General features: G+C 40.5%; 1 pseudogene across 1 annotated transcript; it reads right to left on the reverse strand.

Moving 5' to 3' along the window:
* Window positions 1–3,244: 3,244 nt before the first annotated feature.
* On the reverse strand, window positions 3,245–7,752 carry LOC124004794 (annotated as a pseudogene). Its single transcript, XR_006833531.1, has 4 exons — window positions 7,532–7,752; window positions 6,513–6,748; window positions 5,010–6,213; window positions 3,245–4,425 (listed from the first exon to the last, which is right to left on the reverse strand). The product of XR_006833531.1 is annotated as an uncharacterized LOC124004794 (transcript).
* Window positions 7,753–8,131: the final 379 nt, after the last annotated feature.

Genomic DNA, 8,131 nt, shown 5'->3' on the forward strand with positions numbered 1-8,131 from the left:
TCTCTCTCTCTCCTTCTCTGTCTCTACTGTCCTCTCTCTCCCTCTGTCTCTCCTGTCCTCTGTCTCTCCTGTCCTCTCTCTCCCTCTGTCTCTCCTGTCCTCTCTCTCCCTCTCTGTCTCTACTGTCCTCTATCTCTCCTGTCCTCTCCCTCTCTGTCTCTCCTGTCCTTTCTCTCTCCCTCTCTGTCTCTACTTTCCTCTCTCGCTCTCTCCCACTCTGTCTCTACTGTCAGACAGCTGCCCAGTACAGTTGAAACCAGGATTCATCCTTGAACACTTCTCCGGCGTGCCAGAGGCCATCAAAGGTGAGCATTTTCACACTGAAGTCATTTAATACGCCCAAATGCAGTCAGGTCAAGACCCTGGTGAGGATGACAAGCACACAGATTAGCTTTCCTGAGACGGTTTTAGACAGTTGTGCAGAAATTCTTCAGTTATGCAAACCCACAATTTTGTCAGCTGTCCAGTGGCTGGTCTCAGATTATCCCGCAGGTGAAGATGCGGATGTGGAGGTCCTGGGTTGGCGTGGTTACACGTGGTCTGCGGTTGTGAGGCCGGTTGGACGTACTGCCAAATTCTCTAAAACAACGTTGGAGCCGGCTTATGAAAATGTAATTCTCTGGCAACAGCTCTGGTGGACATTGCTCCAGTCAGCATGCCAATTGCACACTCCCTCAAAACTTGAGACATCTGTGGCATTGTGATGTGTGACAAAACTGCACATTTTAGAGTGGCCTGTGCAATGATCATGCTGTTTAATCAGCTTCTTGATATGCCACACCTGTCAGGTGGATGGATTATCTTGGCAAAGGATACATTTGAGAAATATATATTTTTTTAGGAACATTTCTTGTATCTTATATTTCAGCTCATGAAACATGGGACCAACACTTTACATGTTGCGTTTATATTTTTTTGTACAGTGTAGGTAGACATATAAGGCAATACAAAACTCTAAAAACACATACACTGTATGTTCAAGGCCTCTTGAATACTTTTCATGCAAAGCATATACAGAACAAAAATATAAATGCAACTTGTAAAGTGCTGGTCCCTTGTTTCATTGTCCCATGTTTCAGTGGGTGGGCCTGGCTCCCAAGTGGGTGTGCCTATTGCCACGCCCCTGTCCAATTATGTCAAATCCATAGATTAGGGTCTGATGAATTTATTTAAATTGACTGATTTTCTTATATGAACTGAATCTTTTAAATTGTTGGATGTTGCGTTTGTATTTATTTTCAGTGATTGTGGTCTGAGAAAGTTTGATGTTTGTGTGACGTTTCTAAACCCATGTGGCTCACTGAAACAGTGACTGACACCCGCAGAAACATTACAGAGAAGACATAGGATGCTTTGATAAGGCATTATTTCAGTTATACGACACTTGTCCAGATGTTCAAAGCACTTTACATTGTATGGCGCTTAACTCATCCCTTCCATTACCAATGTGTTGCACCCACCTGGGTGACCATTAAGACCACAGAGAATCAGGATTTTATCTTAATATCTTATCTGATGAATGATAGCTTGTACAGAGGCATGCCCCTGACTCTCACTGCCCTGGGACAATGAGATGTCCTTGAACCAGAAGGAAGAGTGCCCCCTACTGTCCCTCCAACATCACCTTCAGCAGCATCTGGTCTCCCATCTAAGGATCAAGCAGGCCAAACCGTGTTTCAGGGGAATGCCAGCAGTGGGATACATGGTAGTATGTCTGCAATTCACATCTATAGTCACACTTCTGAGAGTCTTCAACGCTGAGCTGGACATCCCTTGGTGAAGACATTAATTACTGCCCTGATTTTCTTTTTAAATTCTGTTCAAGTTTCTGTCTGTCTGATCAGGTGAACAATGTATTATTTTTCACAGCGATAAAATGTATAATCTTTACTGATATAACTGCAAGTGTAACTGAATGAACCTCCAAATGTGCTATACTATCAATGCAAATTGAATCACAAAACATTAGAAGACCACAACCACCCTGTGAGAAGACAGTGAAGCACTAGAGCAAGATATACAATTTTATTCATTCCAGCGACTCCCTATTCTAACTTTGATCTGCAAGAATTGTGTAAGATTGCCTCATACTTTCAGAGGCCCATGTAGTATGGATATGGAGAGGTTTCGCACAAAAACATACTGAACGTACGTACGTACGTTCAGTATGTATGTATAACTGACCCTTTCTGTGTTTTCCTCCCTGACTTTACACGAGAGAATGTGTTCTCCTAATACTGTAGTGACTGTTTGCAAGCATTACAGAAATTGAGTTTGTGTTAAGAACTATTTCCCTGTAATTTCCCTGTAAAATATCCCATATTTCCCTGAAAAACACAAGACTTTATGGTGTTCAGAACTTTTACTCATTTTCAGCATTATATGATTAATCATGTGTTACTGTACATTCCTCTAGTGGTGAAAAATAGATTTACTTACTCTCCCTGCAATGCAGCCAACCAGACCAGAGGGAGTGAAATCTTGGTTCAAAACAGACACAGAAGGGATGGGCATCCCGCATTCCTACCCTTGTCTGTCACTTTGAAACTACGGCCTAAATAAAATGCATAGACTATTGGGATATGAAGGAATTGAATAGGTGTATACAAAATGGTGATACAGCACTACACCTAACCTTTCTATCGGGGTCAGGGTTTCGGCCATATTGCTACAACAATCTGATTCCTTCAAAACTACACACCGACATATTGGCAGGTCGAGATGGATCCCCAATAGCCTGTTGAAACCAGCCTGATCGCTGCGTTCACCATTCTGTAATATGTGGAGTGAAATAGAATGGTGAATGCAGTTGGTTCTAGCAGACTAGAGCCACAGATTACGAGAAGACAGCTTTTACCTGGTCAGGTCTGTATGAGTTTGAGAGGGTACCTTTCAGTCTGGATAATGCCCCTGCAATGCCCCTTACCACCGCATTGGGTTTGTACGTGTTTGAGCAGATACTTTTCGGCCTGTGTAATGCCCGACACAGCGGTGTCCGGGCTGATGGTGATGTTGTTGTTTATTTGCTGGACTTTGACAGACATCTAGTCCACCGTTAACAAGTCTTCCAGAAGATACATTAAGCTACATGACCAATCACTGTTAGCTGGGCTATAAAAGACAAGTGCACTCCCTCTGTGGGTCCCACAGAAATGGATTGAGCAACAATGATGTAAACTGTGTCTGACTTCTATAACAGTGTAATAACAATGTATTGTAATAACAGTCCACAAAGAATACATGATAAAAAACACAACTAGTTTATTTGGCTGCAATTTACCTGATAGTTAGTTACCAGACATCATCATCTATCAAACAAGCAGACCTGAATTGAACACATACTCATCAAATAAGATTCTCATGAAGACATTATGCCCAACAACAATTTATTGTTGTGTTAACAGGTGATTGTTTTTTCGCAAAATACAGCCAAGAAAAAACCAAGATGATAAAACAGTGAATGGCATGTATATTTTCCCCATTATGTAAAAGTGGACAAACATCCTGAGTATGATTCAATATTTGAGGGGGAAGCTCTGTAGAAATAGTCAGCTAATGAAGCTGAAACAGTTAAAGCATGACTTGAGAAAATGCTCTATGGAAACCATTAAATCAGGAAGCCATGCAGTTCAGAGAATGTTGTCATTTTCAAATAACAATCAATCATGCTTTTTTAACAATCAAACATGCATTGGGTACTTTAGCAAGGTCTAGGTGGTTTCCTACATGTTCAACATGAGCATTTTAGCAATCAAATATTCTAGTAGTTTGCAGCATTTATGAATGAACTTTTACACAGCATTTTAAACATTCCTTCTTCAGTCCCTTAAACCAAATGAGTGGAAGAAGCAAAAGGGTACTTACATTAATAAATAAAACAAAACGTACAATATCACAGAATAAAGCTTCCTTCCTTTATGCTGCCATTGAGTGTCAATAACACAGACATAATTAAAAAAAATGACAGTTAAACAGTCAATCATTGCAAGCTCAAACATTACAAGGCAAGTCAGTGTCACAGTGGTCACGGACAGTTTATTTTAGTTCCCTCCTTAATTCAACTAAGGCCTGAAGTCATTCAGGGAAACATTTGTAAAAATACATTGTGTTGTTTATTGTCTGTAACAATAATAAAGCGATTATATTATTTATTTTTTGAAAAACTACCAAAATCATGCAACTATAATTTTTAACAAACAAGTGCTTTTGATGTGAGTGCTGGTGTTGTGGGTGGGAGATTAGGCACTGGCATCTTGCTTTAAGCGTTGACTACGTGCCTTGTAGACCTCGATGAGTAAATCTTTGACATATTGAATCTCTCGTTCCACTGACTCCGCCTTGTCGCGGAGCTCCCGGTTGTGTTCCTCCAGCCCATGAAGCTCCTCCTCCAGTATGTCCAGCTCCGCCCTCTTACGCAGTCGATACCTACAGTTTACAAAATGCCAGGGTCAGCTTGCACCTGCTGTACCGTTGGAGCCCCCTCCCCTTTCCCCTTATTTATGTCCCTCTCTCAGTCCCCACCACAAGTGGCAGTTGCCAACCTATCCTACACCCACAACATCTCATCTATCTTTGTAGAAGTAACCATGACTTGTCTGAGTCACTGAGCTACAGTAGGTTGGCAGTTCAATATCAGTTCTCTCTAAGAGATAGAGAAAGCTAGTGTCGTGAATTTAACATGGACATGTTTTCCCAACCTCATCCCTTAAGTACTAGATTTCCGGATATGTATCTATGAACATAATAATAATAATAATAATATCCAAGATAGCAGGTCCTATTAGAAGAGTTCAGATTTCAGATTTTATAAACACATTTATATCTGAGAAATTCTTGTAGCACTATCACACCAGTGAAAAGACACAGTGATCCCATTCAAACCAGAGATTAAGGTCTACTTAAAATGTGCACAGACATTTTTTTGGTCAGACTTTTAAAAATGACCAAACATTCTATCATCACAGTTTTTATTTAAACTTTATAAAATCAGTACATTTTTCACAACATACCTGTGAGCAGCTGTTTTGTTCTGGTCTCTCTTCTTCTGCTTCCGTTCTCCGGTATGTACTTCCAGAGGGACAGCGACAAGGCCTGGTTTGAGGCAGCTCAGGGAGCATGGATCTTCCTTTAGCCTCTGTACTGCTTGCCTGTGAATGGGCGAGTCCATCATTGGCCTCTCGCTCTCTCCTCTTGACAGACATTCGTAGCTTTGGTCTCCAAGACATTCTGGGAAGAGGTAGTGGCCATGCTGGGGCTCTATACCATGTACTTGTGTAGGCTCTTCGATTTCACTTATAAAGCTATAAGGCTCTGTATCAGCAATGTTCGGGTGGTGGTGGTAATAGCCACCATTTGCCTCTGGCTCTTGAGGAATACCTCCAGAGAGTCCACCATCTTTGTTGCAATGAAAGACCTCCAGCCCCATACCATCATAACCCCTGCCACTAACCTTCATTCCATGCATCAACTGTCCTTCTCTCTTGGGGTGGGTATCGAAGGACCCACCCACACAAAAACTTCTGGTCATCTCTTCACTGCAAAAAACGTCCTCTGTAAAACAATAACTTTCCTCTTCCTTCAGCAATACACCACATTCTCTTACACCACATTCTCTGACTTTCTTTACACTGCCAATGTTCTTCCCAACTCTCTTCAATGTAGAAAAGTGGTTAACAGCAACCTCTGTGCTTCCTGAGGAACTTCCTTTGGCACTCCAGGTGTCATGCTCAAGTTCCTCTCCAACTTTGTTGACACCATCTGAAACCATTCTTCGGCAAGTATTGTATGAACGATGATGACAGTTGTATGGGGATTGTCTAGCCATTTTGGGTCTTCCAATGGGACCACCACAGAAGCTCACTCGGTCGAGTTCCCCTGTTGCCAGGGTAACAAACAATGGGCTGGTTTCTGATTGGTTGCCACTGTACGAAGCATAGGGCAACTGGTAGTAAGAATGGGCACCCATTGCTTGGGCGCCTTTGTCACATTTTGGTGATTTGTCCACTTTGGTTGAAGTCGATTCAGACCGGAAGTAATCCTCAAGCTGAGCAAGCTCCTCTTGCAAAAGAGAGGTCATGACCTCCAAGTCAGAGGGCACCTTGACATCATGTTCCAACGGTGAGGGCGGAGATGATGAGCTAGAAGAGGATTCAGTAGTCGACTGGAACGAAGACAAATCAACTTTTTCCGTCATCCAGTCCGTCTGACCATCACCTATGAAAAAAAAATGATTTTATTAAAATATTGAATTCAAATGTCCATATCGCAGGCATAAAATTAAATGAGGATTTTTTTAAACGGTCCTTTAATTTCAGACGATAAACGATAAATGTAGAAAAATATATATATATATCCTTGCGAAACTAACCGATCATTTGAAAATAATTTAACGCCATCGTCTTCATTGGGAAAATATCCACTTAGCTTCACTCATTGTACGACATAAGCTCGTACTGCAGTGCGGTTCCACCTGGAATGTGGAAAAATAAAAAAAGCGTCTTGCCGTAACTCACCAATTCTGTGCTGTCTCTCCGGTAACTCCACCCCTTCCTTCCCCAGGATTGGCTGTCGTTAGCTTGTTGGGAAGAGGGAATGATGAGGTCGACCGTGCAAACAAGAGGAATTTTCCTGCGAAGGATCGATATCGCCATCGTGTCTTTTATTTCGGTCAAAATGGTGAAATGCACTAAGTGTGCGAGGGTTCCAGAGAAGCGTCACTATGGACAGAGTGGTGGGAACACTTGAAGACCTGTGAATGACAAAATAATCTACTTAAAACAATCAACAACTACTGAATTTCCACACCCAAACACCCCATTTCACCCCACTGCCACACCCCCAAAACCACCACACACTAAAAACAACTGTTAAAATTGTACAATTATCAGAGGGTCTTCACAGACCAAAAAATGGTTGAAGATTCCTGATAATTGCATTTTGCATCCATAAACCAACATCTTAGTTTTCACATTACGAAATCACTGAACTTTAGGAAAATAAGTTAGGCTTGGAAATCTGTTACAGGGCTATATAACACTGTCTCTATGAAAACTCACTCCCCTCGTAAAATGCAACTATAATATCTCAACAACATATCAAATTGTATTTGTTATAATCCATTTCACAGTCCAGGAAAGCAGTGCCTACACGACAGGATAGTAAACAACGTTTATGTTAGTTAGCCTATGTGTATTCTATATCAAATATTAAAAAGTATTATTTTTCCTCTCGTTCAAACTATTATATGTTTATGTTTTAAATATATAGCAAATGTCTACATTTGAAAAATATAGATTTTACTAGTAGCCCACTGATAAAATATTTTTCAGTGGCAGTTCTCACCTCTGAGCTCAGTAGGCTACTGTAAAACTGTAGATTCTAAATATATCTGTTAGACTAAAAGGTCATTACAATAACCCCAACATCATTTCAGAAATGGTTAATAAAACAATTACAATGTCAAAGCTAACATATTGAACACATTATACTTGACAACAACTGTAGAATAAAGAGAACAAATGATTTCACTTACCCCATTATTTCTCAATAGTATAGTTGTTTGGAAGTGCGTTGCAAATGCAAAGCACAACAACTAGTGACAGGGAGGTCAGTTTAATAAGTCATCTCTTACTTAGAACACAATGACCTCATTTGGTGTGTTATGAAGACGATGAGTTTCAAACAGAAAGTTTAGGAATCAGCAACTTCTTCTGGAACTACTAAATCCGGATCGTATCACACTGTTACAAATCAATCCGCAGTTTACATTTTACCCCTTTTATCGCGTCATATCCAAGGGACTTTCCACCCTGTTATTTCCAAAAGACATATTGTAATGGAAATAAAATGGAAATAAAACGATGTAACTTTACATTATTTACATGTAAATAATAATATATATTTAAATTTCTACAACCACACTTGGGTTGCAAAAACGCAATTCACCTCAGGAATCATGGCATTTTTAAGGATCATATTTCCGAGCTAATATCTTGTTGGTAAATAAATTGTCACCAACAGAGAATGTCCTACATAAAGCACTCTGTAATAACGGACACGGTTTATAACGGACTATTTAGTCACACACACGTGAGGAAGGATACAGTCTTGCAGTTGGAAGGTGTGACTTTTG

The sequence above is a fragment of the Oncorhynchus gorbuscha genome, linkage group LG19 (genome assembly GCF_021184085.1).
Source record: "Oncorhynchus gorbuscha isolate QuinsamMale2020 ecotype Even-year linkage group LG19, OgorEven_v1.0, whole genome shotgun sequence".
NCBI lineage: Eukaryota > Metazoa > Chordata > Actinopteri > Salmoniformes > Salmonidae > Oncorhynchus > Oncorhynchus gorbuscha.